The 17,702-nt window shown below is 37.3% G+C and overlaps 1 protein-coding gene across 24 annotated transcripts in view; it reads right to left on the bottom strand.

The window, feature by feature from the left end:
- The window catches only part of DTNA (dystrobrevin alpha), a 396,061-nt gene that overhangs the window by 175,392 nt on the left and 202,967 nt on the right, over positions 1-17,702 (bottom strand). For 2 of the 24 annotated variants that reach the window (XM_054537799.2, XM_054537803.2), the window contains exon 1: positions 3,961-4,214. The exons of 14 other annotated variants lie outside the window; for them this stretch is intronic. The gene's annotated coding sequence lies outside the window, so the exon portion shown is untranslated. Of the gene's footprint in view, positions 1-3,960; positions 4,218-17,702 lie in introns of those variants that run through there. 8 more of the 24 variants (XM_054537808.2, XM_054537810.2, XM_024235843.3 and 5 more) reach the window with 7 other exon arrangements.

Raw genomic sequence — 17,702 nt, 5'->3', positions numbered from 1 at the left:
ATTTCTTGGATTTTCTTTTTCAGACTGCTATTGTCTGAAACAAGGAAAAACTATGTAAATACGTTTCACTATTTATTTTGTTAGGACATATTCCTAGTAGTAGAACTGTAGGGTCCAAGGATATGCAATTTTTAAAGACTTTGCTACACATTGCCAGCTTGATCAACTCCCCACCTGCACCCAGTGTACACTGTTATATAGCAGTGTATATGTGTTCCCATTTTCCAGACTTTTCCTAAACCAGACATTATCTCCCCCTTCCTCCTTTTGCTTTCCCCTTTAAAAAATAGTTGCTAATTATTAAAATGGCATTTGTTTAATTTGTAGATATTTTTAAAATAAAAAGGGAAGTGCTTTTTCTTACAGATTTATGAGACCTCATTACATAACATGGATATTCACTTTTTCTCTTTCATATATGTTGCAAATGTGGTTTCTAATTTGCTATTTATCTTTTTAATTTTGTATATAACATATTCTAGAAGGAATAAGTTTTCATATTACCATTCCTTTATGATTTTTGTTTTTGAGGTCATCCTTTTCTATCGTAAGTTCTATATTTTCTTCCACTACTTTTACGGATCCACATTTTATACTGGAATTGCCAATCCATCCAGTATTTTCTTTCATGTTAGGATGTGTAGAGGTAAGTAATTTTTTCTGAGTAAATGTTCCACCAAACAAATCAAAATTAACAGGTTTCAGATATAAAATATTGTTGTTTATTTAAAATAAATAATTAAAAATTTAAAAACAATTAAAATATTGAAATGGTGTCTAGTGAACATTTCATAACATGTGTGTTTGAGAGTGAGGGAATTATTATAGTAATACCACTCTAAAATATCCAGCTAATAATACCATGAAGACCAGCTGATTACCCCTTTATATACTAAAAATATAACTAATTGTTCTTTCCTAGAAATGAGTTTACATTTTTCCTGTCAGATACTGACCCACACATTGTACAATTCTTGATAAGTTTAATCATTTTTGATGACAGCCTCTATCGCTTATTGAACAAAGCCAAGATATTTTATAATAAAGTCTGATAATAACATATCAAGCACCTCTATTCCTAGTGACTTATAAATGCTATTAATATAATTAATTAAATTTGAGGGTTAATTTCTGAGAATCATACTACCCATTAGTAATTTCCACTTTCCTTCTAAGAACATTGGCCTTTTACTACACAAAGAGGCAAGAGCTTTCTAATCTATCTTATTCTCCAAATTAATCATTATTGTCGTTATCATTATCATCATGATCATGGTACCATTACTTTCTTTTTCATTTGAAAAGTCTTAGAATTCTAAAAAAAAATTCAATTCTTTTCATGTCAAAAATTACATAGTGGTCAATAATAAAATTCACCTTAATAAAATTGGATGTTAAAAAATAACTCCTAAAAATGGAGTATCTAGATGATATTGAGTCATCATTCATTGGCTTCATCTTCATCTATTTTAGAAATATTTTCTTGGAGTTCAAATATCATTAATTTTTTAGAAGAGGCTTTACTGTTTTACTCAATATGGTTCTATTTTAACATGTTAAAAAACTGTTAAATATCTATCTCCTTAGTAGAGGTAAATGTTTGCAGATAATTATCTATTGGTCTGACTCTAGGCAGCTCTAGAGATTAAAGCTAAAATGTTAGCAAACACTACAAATTATTCAAAATTAACAAGAAAGCATAATTTAAACAAGAGTTGAAACAAATATTGTACAATTAAAACATCTTGGCAAAATTTACAATTTAAAGCAAGTACATCAGAAGTCAATTTTGTTTCTTAAGAATGAAAATACCAAAACAACTATAAAAGAATCTTCTATCTTGTGATCTGTCAGTTAAAATTATTTCAGAAGTTTTTGTGTACATATGGCCTAATGTCAGATGAATAAAGAACACAGAAATTTGGGCACATATTGGTTTTTACACACTTGTAGCTCTAATATCTAAGCTGGCTGGTAGCCCATAACTACAGAGACAACCTCACTATAGAATTTTTTTTTCATTTTAATTAACAGGAACTATCTATACTTTATCATGTATTTTAAAGATGGAATAGTGAAATAAAAATACTTTTTAGTAATTTCCCTCATCCATACTACTCTCTTCTCTGGCATATACAGATTTAACCCTTTCCCTGCTGGTGGGAAAGAAAAACGCTTGGGTAAGAGATCATTTACACTTTTATCTTTACCTTTTGTATATCTTTTCATTTCTTTTTTTCTCTCTCTGTGTCTCTGTCTTACTGCTTCTTTCCCTCTTTTATTTTTCTTTTAATAAAACGTAACACTTTCTACCTCAGATATTGTCAGTTTCAATAATTTCATACTTTAGAATAGTTTACCAGGTACCATCTTTCACTGATTTTTAGAAACACCCTATTCTCTAGTAGTAACAACTTATGTTTATGAAGATATCTCATGTTTTGAAAGACATGGTCATAGCTCATTTGTACTCAAACAACAAAGGGAAAAAGAAAGGAATAAATTCAGATACAGGCATGAACATTTACAATACTAGGTGCTATTATAGTACTTTTGATATCTGTCATCATGGAAACAGTTCTCTTTATTTGAAATCATGGCAAATAATTTTTTTGAATAATGATTATAACTCCTTGCTTAAACTTAGAAAATGGCTTGGACATCTGGAAACTAGAGAGACTAAGGAAATAGCGATGAAAATCACAGAGCATAAATAAATTTAATAAAATCTAAGTTTTCCCTTTGTAAGAAAGCATGCTGTATGAACAAACTTGGGATAATTTATTGGCTTTTATCCTAATTAGTGCCAATTAAGGGCACATAATTGATTTTAGTTCACTAAAAGTATTTTTCAAAAAGATTTTCCTATATCTGCACTTTTTCAGGTGGACAGTGAATACACTAGAATAACAGTAGGGCTTTGCTACTATTTAGTTAGGTTTTATTTCTAAAAGCTGCTAAGACAACTTTGTTCTAAGAGGAAGGAAAGAAGTTGCATAAGTAAACCCCTGGCTAAAATTAGAGTAAATCCCAACAATCTTATGAGAAAGTCAAACATCAAACATCAGTAGAAGCCATGAACAAGTAATTGAAATAAGTTATTATTAAAGAAATTGTTCTCCTTTAACTTGCTCTGTGTGTACCAAAGCCTCCCATTTTGAAACAAGCTGCCAGGGTGATATGTAAACAACGCATGAGAAGGCGTCTGCGCTCTGGGAATTGATGCTCCACACAGCCACACAATTTACATTCAGTTCCTACCAGCCTCTAAGCAAAAGAGTTCATTTTGCACTCACCCATGGTGTATTTACTTCTATTTTTAAATCCTGTAACACACATACAGCCACAATGCCTAAAAGATTAGAATGCTAATAGAAATAATAGATGTTTTAAAAAATATAGATAAAACCGGACTATACATGTTAGATGAGGCTGGCAATAATATGATGAAAGAAAAACAAAAGCTCACATACAATAAACACACTAAATAACTTTGCTGGAAAACTTTGTCCTACTACTTAATTTAGTAGAAGAGACAAGTAGCTTTGGACAAATGCCACTAATAAGGTGTCCTTTAAGAAAAGCGGACCATTTTCAAAAAACAAAACAAGAAAACACTTTGTTCAGGTCTACACTGATTTGAAGACACCAGTTATTGCATTCTTATTACTTCCTTTGCAGTTTTCTTTCTTTGACTTACACACACACACACACACACACACACGCAAACTCCCACACACACACGCTGCCATAAAACTATAACATTTCACAACATCTTAGACTTTCAAATTAAAAACAGCTGAAACCGGAGGTGGAGGAGCTAGGACGGTGGGCAGGAGAAATTTATCGGGTGCCCATGTCGGGGTGGGGGTGGGGGAGACAGTGAAATTCCACCCAGCAAGTTATGCCACTGCGACAGAAGTCAGAGAGTTCAGTTTCATAGATTCAATTGTACCTTACCTGGTTTTGTAGTTAAATGCACCAACATGCCCCTTAATTCTTCCTCTGAAGTACTACATATGCTGAAAACTATAGTATTTGACCTTACACATTTCCAAAGAAACTCCAAAGTAACCTTTAACTTCAATAAAAAGCTGTGTTCATTCTTCCCCTTGTGCTCAACACACAGCAATCTAATACACCTCATCATGTGGTCCGTTACCATGGTAGCAATGAATCCAGCTGCTGAAATACAAAAGACTGACAAAAAGTTGCTTTTTTCCCCTCCACCCACCCTGACAAAGTCAGATTTTTTTTTTTTCTGTATGAGAAGTCTAATTTGAATATGCTTCTCTTGCTGACTCAACTTCATGAACAAGAAAAAAATAACAGAAGTGTAAGAATAAAAGGTTTCCCAACTAACTAATGAAATAACTCTATGCATTTTAAGTCACCATTAATCTTTTGAAATGCTGATCATTATCTACTACATCAGCCAACTAAATATTTTTAAATGTCAGTTACTAATTCAATAGAAAATGCAGCAATAATCCCACAGCTCCTTTAGAAACATTAAAAAATGCAGTAATGTATTCAGTAAACACAGATGCTGAAAACACTACATCAGTGTATGAAGGGCTAGTTTCAAAGTGCTTTTTTTCTAGCGCAAACTTCTAATCACAGCTTAGATGTGGGAGGTAAAATTCTTCATTTTCTTTTCATCAAAACCTTGTATTTAACTCTTATTTAAACAGATTTCAGTTCTTTTAAAATTTATCATTTAAATTTAAAGCAGGCAACACAGCCTGCTGGAATCGATCAGGCTATATTTGCGGGGTGGCGGGGGGGCTCTATATTAAGAGCAGCGGTCTTGGATTTGAAACGATACAAACTCTGAGCAATCCTGGGACTCCCCAAACCAATGGCTATGTAGTTAGGATTTAAGGAATCACCTTCAGCGCATTACCAGTCCTTTAGGGAAAGGCCGAGGGAGTCCAGGTGACTGGAGCTTCCCCACATGCCAGCATGTCAGCATGGTCCTTTCTCCCACCATGGGACATTAACCAGCCAGTGGGTGCCCCAGTCCTCCAGGGGTGGCTACTTCATCCCTCAGGCCTCGCATCATCACTCTGCTCTTGCACAACCTTCCTTATTTCCCAAACTTAGCTTATATTTCACAATAATTTGTTTGCATATCTATCTTCTCTCTTTAGAGATGGACTCCCAGAGGAAGAGGAACATTGTCTTACTCATCTTTCTCTACCAAGTAACCATCAAAAGACTTGGCACTAGGTAGGGCTACTTCTTCAATGGATAAAGATGGCATCTGAAAGCTTTCCCTCAACTCCTCCAGGACTGTCTTCACAGCACGCCTTGCTGTGGTTAAATCCTTCAGAGATCTGCACAGAATTTTTCTTAGTACATCACATCACAAAGAGAGGCAAGGCAGAGGAGCTCTTAAGAAGATCAATTGTGGAATCAAGCAGATGCGGATTTGAAATCTGGCTCTAGCCCATACTACTTCTGTGATCTTGGATAGGTTACTTAACCTCTCTAACCCTCAGTTTACTCTTCTGTAAAATTCCTACTTTAACAAGGAATGAAAATGGATTAAATGAGATAGTCCAAGGAAAGCACCAAGCATTGAAGCATACTCAATGCTCAATAAATTCTGGCTAGTATTATTTAGTAAATACGTGAATTTTGAACAAGAGGGACCATGAGAAAGCTGACTGGCACGTGACTTCCCTTTGCTGAATAAACTGTCATTTTCAACAAGGTATGCATTAACAATCCTATGTTTCCTAACATAGGTTTACGTAACAACACAGCATAAATATAGAGACCCTTTTAGGCAAAGAGCAAGGGCTGCTTGCTCCAACCTACAAACCAGCTAGGAGCAACTGATCAGTCAAAAGGTTAAGCATATTTCTAGTATGAAATGGACTGTGGGAAGAATGTTAAACATGGTAGTTAATTTTTTTCATCTTTAAATATGGAAGAAAAACACAAGTACAGCAGTTCATTGTGGTATTCATTTTGGATTCTTAAAAAATGGTCTATATGTTATTTGTTAATGATACTTTCTCAAATTAAGATGAACTGTAAAGAATCTTCATCATAAAGGGCTTTAAAATAAAGATACATAGATTACATTTTTAGTAATTAACCAATATTGTGTCAATAGAAGCCTTTACAAGGTCACCTTGATCTCTAACAAGTACTGTAAACTGCTCACCAGTGTAGACTTTTAGCTGCTTCTCTCCATAGTAATCAAATTCAGGAAATTACCTGACACCAAAGCCAATGGCATAGGAAAATTAGCATTAAAATCCCTTTGAAGAATATGGTACAAAGAAGCAGCCAGGGGTTAAAAAAGCCTGTGGTAGAAAAAAACAATTTTTTTTCATTGCAGGAAGTTACCAGAAAGAATAAAGTGAATGTTGCACATTGCAAGATTTCTCTATCATTAAAAAGTAAGAAAGAAAAGCCCCACAACAAATCAGTTGGGATGATTAAAATAGCTTTGGCACTGCTCCAACCTTGAAAAATCCTTCAGTGTGGTGACTCATAATGATCCAATCCTAAAAAATGTGTGAGGCCGACCAGGCAAAAAGGCAAGGAGCAGCTACACCGGAAAATTAGCACTCCCAAATCCTCTTCAAAACAGTTGATGAAGGAGAGACTATTTGAATAATCTGAACCCCAATTTGAATAATTTATACCTATTCTCATGTGTGGCTGGCTGAATAGAGACTCTCTCACTGACTGCATTCATTTCATCAGGAGTGTTTACCTTGTACATTTTTTTCCCCTGCAGATTGCTTATGTGGCCATTACACATATCTAATTGTTTTTCATTTTGTAAATGTAAGAGCCTATCATTTATCTAGTTAAGGTACACTGTTATTAGAGCATTTAATATGATCGATTGCCAAACAGAAGGTGCATCCTTTGTCAGATGTTAAAGTGACTGTTGATTCTTTAACCCCTAGGGAATATGATGCCAGTATATTTGGTTTCACAAAGTTTTAAATCTCCTTTTGCAAATGTTAAAATTAAACTTCCCCCTCATGTGAACAAAATATGCAACACAATCTGTGCTGTTGTGACCCACTTAATTTCATATGAAGAATTCAATCACTTAGAAACAGTTTTTGAGACATAGGTAATGATGCGTCAGAAGGTACCCCAGGAAGTCAATTTGCCAAATCCTAGTCCCATAGAAGCAGGAGGGAGCTTCAAAGTTATATGCTTCACTGCCCTCTCTTCAGATGTGAGAGCACCTAATTTCCCACAAACTCAAGGTAACAACATGAGCTCAGAAGTCACTCACTTAAATTAAGCAACATGGCTGCAAAAAACGTTGGTGGCCAATGTTAATGAAATTAAAACAAGCAAAACAATTTGAACCTCTGAAAATGCAATTTTCACATCACAGTTAAAAATTATTATTTATCTTTTCATACCATAAAGTGCTTTATTGTTAGGGCACTGGTTTAAATTAAAAAAGAAAGTGTGTTGACAGCAACAAAAAAAGATTGTGATCTACTGAACAATTTTTGCAAGCACATTGTTTCTTGGGCCACTTTGAGCAGCTGACCTAAAAAATATTAATCGGATTAGTATCTATTCTGCTCATAAAAATTTCCTATGAAAGAACAAGTCTGTTGCAAGCCATCTCAATTTATACAATTTAATATCAAGATATTCTATTTTACCCTTAAGATGTTTCAAACATGCACTTTTCCTTTGAATTGTAACAATGGGGCTATAAATAATAAAGATTTCTTCATGCTTTTCTTCTGTGAGTACATCACAGAAAGTATCTGTTTTTAAATAACACTATGAAATTGATGGCTCCATATCTTACAGATAACCTATTGTGAACTCTGAATCATTTTGCCGTATCATTTTTGGAAATTTATCCTCAAGCCTCTGTTTTTGTATTTTCTCATGTCTTTAAAAATTATAATTATATACTTATATTCTGGATGTATTCTTGGTGAAAAACACGTTGGTTTTTAAACTTAATAATAAAAACTTGTACCTTTCCATGTTCTCATGAAAAGATAATGTTACATGTCCATTGTGGAGAAGTTGAAAAATACATTTGTGAAATAAAATTAAAAGCACTTATAATTCAACTATCAGAAATAACAAGTATCAACATTTTGATGTATTTCTTTATATGTTAAAAATTCATGGCCGGGCGCGGTGGCTCATGCCTGTAATCCCAGCACTTTGGGAGGCCGAGGCGAGTGGATAACCTGAGGTCGGGAGTTCAAGACCAGCCTGACCAACATGGAAAAACCCCGTCTCTACTAAAAATACAAAATTAGCTGGGCATGGTGGCGTATTGCCTGTAATCCCAGCTACTTGGGAGGCTGAGGCAGGAGAATCACTTGTACCTGGGAGGTGGAGGTTGCGGTGAGCTGAGATCACACCACTACACTCTAGCCTGGGAAACAAGAGCAAAACTCCATCTCAAAAAAAAAAAAAAAAAATTCAGAATAATTTTGAATATTGCCTTTTCACTGAAAGACAGACATGTAAAATAAGCACACTATGGTATTATACATTCTTTGAAAATACCTTTTAATAATGGCATAAAATTTTAATATTTGTATATATCAGAATTTATTTAACTATCCCTTATTGCTAACATATGTTTAGTCTTTTCCAGGTTTCTAATTATAAGCAATATATCTTTGTATATAAATTTTTGGTTATATCTTGGGTTATTTCCTTAGAATAGATTCCTGGAAGTGGAGGGAGATTACTGAGTTTAAGTTAGAAAGTCTAAGAACAAAATTTAAGAATTGGCGGAATCAATACTCATAATTTAGTATTATACCTCATTTTATTGATTTTATTTATGAGGAATCTGAAGCTTAAAGAGGTGAAATAACTTGCTCGAAGTTCCAGCGTGAAATTACTCTAGTGCTAGAAACGAAACAGCGTTCTTTGTGAGTCCACTTTGCTTTTTGTAATTTTACCATGCTGACTCTAAATGGCAATTCATCTCTGAGGGTTTCCCTCTCAGTTCCAGTTTGATGTCATCTGTGAAACCCCATGAATGTGTTCTGGAGTCCAAGTCAGGAATGGTAGTTACTTTGAGGTGGGTGATGCTGTTTTGTTTGTTTGCTTTTTTTTTTTTGTCAGGGACAACCCACCCGGCAGTATATCTAAAGACACCTTCTATTGGTGGCAAGACAGAATTGATACTGAGGAGTAAATATTCTCCCAGTTCAAAATCTGTTCTGTGGAAAACAAAATGGAAAAATTCCAAGAGAGTTGAAGGGTCAGGGTGCTCATCAAGTTAGTGAGCTGAGATTGATATAAAATTATTAGGGCTCTTTTATGGCCTCTAAGTTCTTTTATGGCCTTTTAGTATGTTGGGATAGAAGAAAATCCATGTGCTTTGAGTGGAAGACTGTCAGGTAACTCAATAAGTACCTGTCTGGTCACTCTCTGTGACATTCCCATATCCTGTAAACCCAGGTGTGTTTGCACAGCCATGACATCTCTATTTGAAGGATATATTCTCTCTCAGCTAAAGGGAAAAGGGAAGGACATTTCTGAAAATTAAGTCTACCTGTGAAGTCAAGGAAACAGGCAGATTCCTGAGATCTCACTTTTAAAAGAATTCATTTTCTTAGTCTGGATACAAAGTATTAGAGATTATTGTTTCTTAGTTTCTTCTGTGTGGCTTATTCTAAAATGAGATGTACTGATTCAGTACATTTTAATTAAGTGCTTTCTAAAAACAGTTAGTGAACTAGGTGTAGTCAAAGAAATATAAATGGCCTACTATCTAGATGGGGAGATAAGAACATGGAAAAAGGAAATATTAACTGTAGCTATAACAATATATGAGAATGAATATGACCAACTGATTTGAGAGTAGACAGAGAATTTAATTAGGTCAGTTTAGGCAGAATGTTAAGGAAGGGAAAAATCACCCAGTCAGTGTCCCCTGAGCTTGGAAAGCATTTGTTTGGGGGATATTAGGTATATTTTCCCAGATTCTTTTACTTTGTATTCAGGTACTTGGAATACATCAGCACAGTACACATTCTAAAGCTCTATGGAGAAATGCCTGATGTACTCTAAAAGCATATTCAGTGACCAAGATGAGATGTAGGAGTGACAGAGGCTACTGACTTTCTCCCTTCCTTCCTTTGTAAGGCTCCCTGGGGAAAAGACAAGTAATTACGTAGTCAGTGGGCAAGGGGAGGGTGAACTATAACTACATATCAAGTAATATGTGTGTATGCATCATAGGTAATGGGATGGAGAGAAGTGGGAAGCAAATGCGATGTCATGTACCCTGTAGACACACAAAGTTAATTATTGATGACATTATGATAAAAAAAGAATATAAGAAAATAAAGCAAGTTAGAAAAAATTAAGGGAAGACTGTAGAATAAATTATTATGGTAAAACAAAGATTAAGAAACAGTTTGAAAAGGATATAAGGTGATTTGGGGGAAAGAAAAAGAGAAGTATATGTGGTTCAAGAAAACACATAGCAAAATTCCCAAGAAGGGGAGAATAGAAAAGAAGGAAATACTGAAGAAAGGCACACTATTGTGAAAGTTGTTTGACTAAATTGAGACAAGTAACAAACGAGTATTTGGAATTTCATTTTATACACTTAAATGAATTCCATTATTGGAATGAATAAAAAAGGTCCATCTAGTAATTGAACAAATTTCATATAAATTGACCCATAATATAAAGATAACAGGCATTTTGAACACTTCTGGGTGTCTGTGGTGGCAAATACTCTGCCAGCAAGGACTGTACATCTGATATTTTAGAGGTCCCTGGAGTCAATCTGGGAGGTATGCTCCTTGTGGTACACTGGTCAGTTCTCCATCAGGCCACTGCATTCTGTTTGGAGCCTTATAGTGACATGTGAAAGGGAGAAACTGGAAAAGGTAAGATGGTGAACAATAAACAGGAAGGAAAGTGGAAGAGAAGCCTGTGAGGGAGGCACTTCACCATTTGCAAGTGTATCCCAGTGAAAATAATGGTGAATAGATGTTCTTCGTTTTTTACTGAGGCTACCATAGTATGCTTTTGCCAGGCGAGACATTAGGAAGAACCTCCTAATACAGCACCAAAATTCTGGCTTATAAGTATACAAGTCAGGAAGACATTAACATTCTATATTATTCATCAAGGACGAATTTTCAAAGGATATTAGCCACTTATATTTGTAGTACATGTAAGAACGCTCTACATCCCTGTGATGACCAGTTTTATATTTAAATTCTTCTATACATACATACAGAGCATAGAGAAACCCGACAATCCACATTCAATCCTGCGGTTGGGCTTTCCTACCCATACTGTTATACTTGTAGCAACCATATGTAAAGAATGAACATAAAGACTATTTGTTTTATCTGTTTCAGACTTTATGACATCCTCAGTACACACTGCAGACCAATTAAAAAATAAAAGTTAGCAAAAATATTTTCTAATCCTTTATAATCCCAACAACCACAGTTAACATCTTTATAGTTACCATTTCCTATCTGTCTCTATGTAAATATGCAGGTTGGGTAAAATGAATTGTTACCTTTAAAACTGTCTATTTTCCAAGATTTTAAGGAAGGCTACAGAGTTCATGGCTTTATGATTGCTCTTTTTTTTTGGAATAAATTTTAATAGGTGTATTGCTTATATATAGCTTAGTCTGGAAGACAGAGGTGGAGGAAAAATAAATTAAGCCACTTTATGTAAAAGAGAAAAAAATGCTGTGTTTATTGTGGGTGATATCGGTGGAAAATTACAAGATATTAATCGGAATGGGGAAGGGACTAGGGGCTAGATCAAGGGAGAGAATAGGTGCTGAGGTTCTGGATGTGGGGATAAGGTCCAGGTCAAAGTGAACACCCACCTGTGGGGGAAGCAAGTTCTAAAAACGGTGGCCCAAGAAGAAAGGCCAATGGATTCTATTATTAGGATGAATAAGAAAGGCCAATCTAGCAGTTGTCTTATGAAGGGCAAGACTTACAGTTTAATACTTATGCTGAAGACTAATTTTAACGATTTCTGACTTGTATCGTCTCTGTTATTGTGAAGATTTTAGGAAAGCTTCGGGAGCTGGCCGCAGCTTCACGTGATAATTAAGTCTGTGTCCATGCTTGGAATGGGGTATGAGGGTAGAATGTCACCTCTGAGGTGATTTGGTGGTATCTCTGACCTCTCTGAGAAAGGGACATTTGAGATGACACCTGTGAAAAAGGAGGCGAGGGATTTCAGGCAAAGGGAGACCTGAGTCCATGAGTGAGAGGAAGCCTGGTGTGACGGAGGAATGCAGGAACAGCAGTGTGGCTGGAGCACTGTGCAGATGGGGGACAGGGTCACACAGGGACCAGGACTTTCAAGCCCATGTTAGGGATTCTGAAATTTATTCTCAGGGCAGCACAAAGCTTCTGAAGAATTTGAATGATAATAGTGATAAAACACAACTTTTGTTTTTAAAATAACACTCTGTCTATGGTGTGGAGAGTGGATGGGACAGAGGAAAGGGTGGATATAGTGAAACGAGTTTGGAGGCTGACTGATGACGCTGGACTGGATGCTGACAACGGGGACAATGACAAGCGGACACATTTGAAACATATTTTGAAGGTAGAAGGGACAGGGATCAGTCATAGATTGAATGTGGGAAAACGAGTGAGAATAAAGTATTTAAAAAACCTCCCAGCATTCTGAGATAAATGGAGATGCCATTTACTTTAACGCAGAAGCTGGCTTGGTGCAGGAATGCGCTGAGGGAATGTAATGTGGGGAGAGGTGTGTGCCAGGAACAGTTTTGAATTTGAGATGTCACATAGGCTGTGTCTGTATAAACCTGAAGCTCTGAAAATAGGGCTTGGATGCAGATACACATGTAGAAGTTGTAGGTAGAGAGAAATTTTTTTTAAGCCCTGGGAAAAGAAGAGATTGCACATGTCAAGAATCATGCCTAGGATGCCACCCCAGCTTAGGGAGACCTAGGAAGCAGGAGAAACACCATGTGAGTGTGCTTCTATGGACTCTAAGACAAGGGAATTTTTCAGGAAGAAAGGGTTGATTTTTGAGTTGAAAGCTACTGAGAAGTTGAGTAAGATGAGAATGGAAAAAACATCCATTGGCTTTGGAACATGGAGATTACAATGACTTAACAAGAACCTTTTTGGGGGGAATGCTGAGGAACAGGAGAAGGATAGAGGGCAAGGAAGTGGAGTCAGCATGTGTAGACAACTTTTTTTTTTTAGAAACTTTAATTTGTACAAGAGCAAATGTAGGGCAGCAATTGAAAGGAAATATGAAGTCAGGGAAAGATTTCTAAATATAGGAGACTCTTAAAAATATTTGCCTGCTGAGTGGTCCACTACAGGCAGAGAGACGGAGCATGTGAGAGAGAAAATGGCTGGTTGAATGCACTCAGTCCTTGAGAGGGTGAAAGGGGATAGGATACAGAGTGTATGTGGCAAGAAACTGCCTTTCCTGCGACACTAGGGAAAAAGGAGTTGAAGGCTGCAGATGATGGTATACTTGCATGTTTGGAAACCTAAGGAAGAGGGAGTCTCTTTGTAATGGCTTTTATGTTTTCAATGAAGTAAGAAGCAAGGTTGGTAGCTCAGACATGGAGTGGGGAGAAGAAGCGTGATGCAAATGCGGAAGTGATGAACCAGTCACCATGCAGAGGAGTAGTGTGAGCTGACTATAGAAATAGTAGGATAGCCATGGAGTGCTGCAAGCACACCTGAAGTGCTTATTATGAGCCTAGTAGGATTTCAGCGTGGTCTGCTATGTGGTTTTCTGCAACAAAGCTCAGCTACATAGACACAAGTAATGGTAAATCAGGTGAGTGAGTTCACTAATGCCTGGTGAATGTGATGGCAGGACAGGAGGTAGGGACTTGAAGGTATATAAAAGGAAAGCTGGTACAAGGGATAAACTATGGAATAGAAGCAAGTAAGGAAGAAAATAAAGACAGGAAGAGTCTGATAGTGAGAAAGAATGAGGCCCAAAAGACCCTTTAATGAACACAAAGAATCACAAATGTGAGATATCAGAGCAAAAGAGCTGGAAGTGGAGCATGTGGTATTTGGAGACAGGAGTATCTTACTTGGATTGTGGAAGTGGTTAATTTCCTGAAAGTAACCAGCTCTAGTGGTCAACCAAGTAGATGGCTGAGGTCAAATGGAGGAATATTTTTCTGGATATAATGAGGGTATTGACTGGGTCGTCCATATCATAGGTATCCTGCAGCAATCAAGATTGAAAATAAGAGTTGGAGTAGGAATGTTTATATGACCTAAGGAGAGCCAATTAGAGTTCTACGGTGGTCAAAGTTAAGCTCTTTTCTCTGTGATCTATAGTTGGGTAGATTGTTTATGGTTGGAGGTCTGCTGATTTTCTTCATCATTGCATAGATAGAATCTCCTTAACTATTAATTGAACACCAGAGAGAAATGGTGCTGAGAAAGGGGGAAAGAGACAGGGTCCTGAGTATAACCTTTGAACTTTTGGATCTGTCCTTGTCTAAAGTGCAACTGTCTCTTTTTTGTTAAGCTAGCCAAGTTTTTTTGTTTTGTTTTGCTTTGCTTTTTGCTGCTTGAAAATACAAAGCATAGACTAAAATGGATGGGTCTGTTTCACCAAAAAGAAATATATAGAAATGCAACAGATTTATTAGTTACTTACCCAATAACCATTCTCCCCCTTTTCTTTGCTGGCAAAATGCTGAATTATTTGTTGTCTGTGCCTCCACCAAAGTCTCAGGGAAGGGTTTAAGTCAATCACTGCGAATGCATTTCCCTTGCCAGGCTTGCCAGCAAGGGAAAGTCTGCGGGGGGTTGTGTATTTGAGTTGTGTGACAGTGAATTTTATGTGTCAACGTGACTGGGTCACCAGGTGCACAGATATTTGGTCAAACATTATTCTGGGTGTATTTGCAAGGGTATTTCTGGATGAGATTAATATTTGAATTGGTAGACTGAGTAAAACAGATTGCCATCCCCAGTGAGAGTGGGCCTAATCCAATCTGTTAAAATTACAGTGTCTGAATAAAACAAAAGGCTGAGCAAGAGAGTGTATGCTTTTTCTGCATTATGGTCTTTGAGCTGGGGCACTGGTCTTCTCTTGCTTTTGGATTCAGCCTGGAACTTACAACATCAGCATTCTTGGTTTCCAGGCCTTTGAACTGCACACCTGGAGACTTCTCAGACTCCATAATCACATGAACCCATTCCTTATAATACATGGTTTTATATATGTGTGTGTGTGTGCACATGTGAGTACATATTGGTTTTGTTTCTCTGGACAACCCTGACTAATACAAGGAGTGTCCCTCAAAAATTCATATCTCAAACTCATATTATGATCTCCTTTAGAAATAGAGTCTTTTCCGATATAATCAGTTAAGCAACACAATGAGATCATACTAGATTGTGGTGAGCCCTAAATCCAATGACTGTTATGATGATTAGTATTGAGTGTCAATATGATTGGATTGAAGGATGCAAAGTATTGTTCCTGGGTGAGTGTGTTGCCAAAGGAGATTAACATTTGAGCCAGTGGACTGGGAATGGCAGACCCACCCTCAATCTGGGTGTGCACAATCTAATCAGCTGCCAGCATGGCCAGAATAAAAGCAGGCAAAAGAACGTGGAAAGACTAGACTGTTTTAATCTTCTGGCCTACATCTTTCTCCCATGCTAGATGCTTCCTGACCTCAAACATCGGACTCCAAGTTCCTCAGCTTTGTTCCTTGTTCCTCAGCTTGCAGACAGCCTATAGTGGGACCTCACCTTGTGATCGTGTGAGTCAATACTCCTTAATAAACTCTCCTTTATATGTACATCTATCCTATTAGTTGTGTCTCTTTGGAGTTGTGTCTTAGGGTTCTAAGACAACTAGTATCTGTATAAGAAGAGGAGAGAATGTAAAAAGAGACATACAAACAGGGGAAGCCATGTGAAGACTGAAGCAGGGATTGCAGTGATGCAGCTGCAAGCCAAGGAATGCCAGGACTACTGGAACCCGCAGAAGCTAGGAAGAGGCAATGGGGGATTCTTCCACAGAACCTTCATAGGGAGAATGGCCCTGCCAGCACCTCAATTTCAGACTTTTTGCCCACAAAGCTATGACAGAATAAATTTCTATTGTTTGAAGCCACTAAGCTTTGTGGTAATTTGTGACAGCAACTCTAGGAAACTAATGCAGGTAGTTTCTGGGAAAGGTCTCTTCACTCACAAAAGGGACTCTACAGGGTGAGAAGACAATGTTGACACATCAGGGAGATGACGAATGGTTCTGTATGACTGGGCACAGGACGAGTGGAGAGGCAAGACCCAACAAGAGCCCGAAAAGGTAATAGAGCGCAGCTGGCCATCAGCAGGAGCATTGAAAAGCAGATGACGCATCGTATGAAGGAGTGGGTCAAGGGAATGATGAGTCAAGGAACAGAACCATTCTCTGAAAATAACGTTACTGTTTTCTTTTCACATGCTGAAGATGATGAGGTTCTTTTGCTGCAAGTGTTGGCTAAAGTGGATTGTCACCTTCCTGTTTTGTGATCACCAACACTTCCTGGGCTTCTTCTGTGCCCATGCCTGACTTCCTTCTTTGCTCTTCCAGTAGCTCAGATTCCCTCAAGGGCAGGCCACAAGTGGGCCAATGGGTTCCTCTAGCAGGAAGAATCGGCCTGTCCTCTCCTTTAGAATAAGGAAGTTGTCACATCCTCCTGCAATACTTGCTACCACAGCCTCGCTCTATTTCATACAATCAAATCCCTGGTGCACAATTAGGCCTTTTCTGCACTATAAGCCCTGTCCTGGAATCCCATCTTCTCCATCAAAGAGGGTCTTTTAAAAATGAAATTTCCCTTTTCAGGAACCTTTTGTCTCCCCTTCTAACAATGTCATCTCTTCTCCAGTCCAGGTCCCTAGAACCCAGTAAATTTACTCGGGAAATGGAATCATAGGCCACGATTAACTATCTTGTCAGCCAGCTCGAATGACACACATGCATTTTAATAGGGGCCCTGTGGAGACAAAGAGTTTCAGAAAGCACAGAAGGCAGTTATGTAGGTATTTTTGAAGAAAGAAGCACAGTGACCTCACAGGAGTTGGCTTGTGGAAACTAATCTGCTTTTGAATTCAGGGTCCACTACTTGTTTACTCCATGGCCTTGAGCAAGTTAACCTTCTGAGCCTCCACTTCATCATCTGAAAATGGAGCTAACAGTAATACCCGCCTAATGGAATGGTGGTGGGGATTCAATGGTAACAAAAAAATACCACATATTGAGCCTGGTACAGAGTTACTTTAGCTCTTAGTACTTTTTAGAAGAATTTCTCAGCATTGGCACTATTGATACGTTGGGCTAGATCATTCTTTACTTTTAGGGACTGCCCTGAGCATCACAGATTGTTAGCAGCATCCCTGGACTATACCCACTAGATGCTAGTATCACTTCCACTCCCAGGCATCAATCAAAAATGCCTACAGTATTGCTAAATGTTCCCTGGACAGCTAAGCTGCCCCTGGTTGAGAACCACTGCTTTAGAGTAAAGTAGGCAGACCTCTGAACAGCTCTCAATAAATAGTGGTTAATAATTTTCTGTCCTGCCCATATGTAGGGCAGAGTACAAACAAATTATTTGGTTATGAGTAGTGGCATTTTTTCTCATTTAAATAAAAAAAAATTATCTTTCTTTCCAAACAGTGAAATGTCTATCTCGTACAGCT

The sequence above is a fragment of the Pongo abelii genome, chromosome 17, assembly GCF_028885655.2.
Source record: "Pongo abelii isolate AG06213 chromosome 17, NHGRI_mPonAbe1-v2.0_pri, whole genome shotgun sequence".
In the NCBI taxonomy this organism is placed as follows: Eukaryota; Metazoa; Chordata; class Mammalia; order Primates; family Hominidae; genus Pongo; species Pongo abelii.
This window is presented reverse-complemented; position numbering and strand designations above follow the sequence as displayed.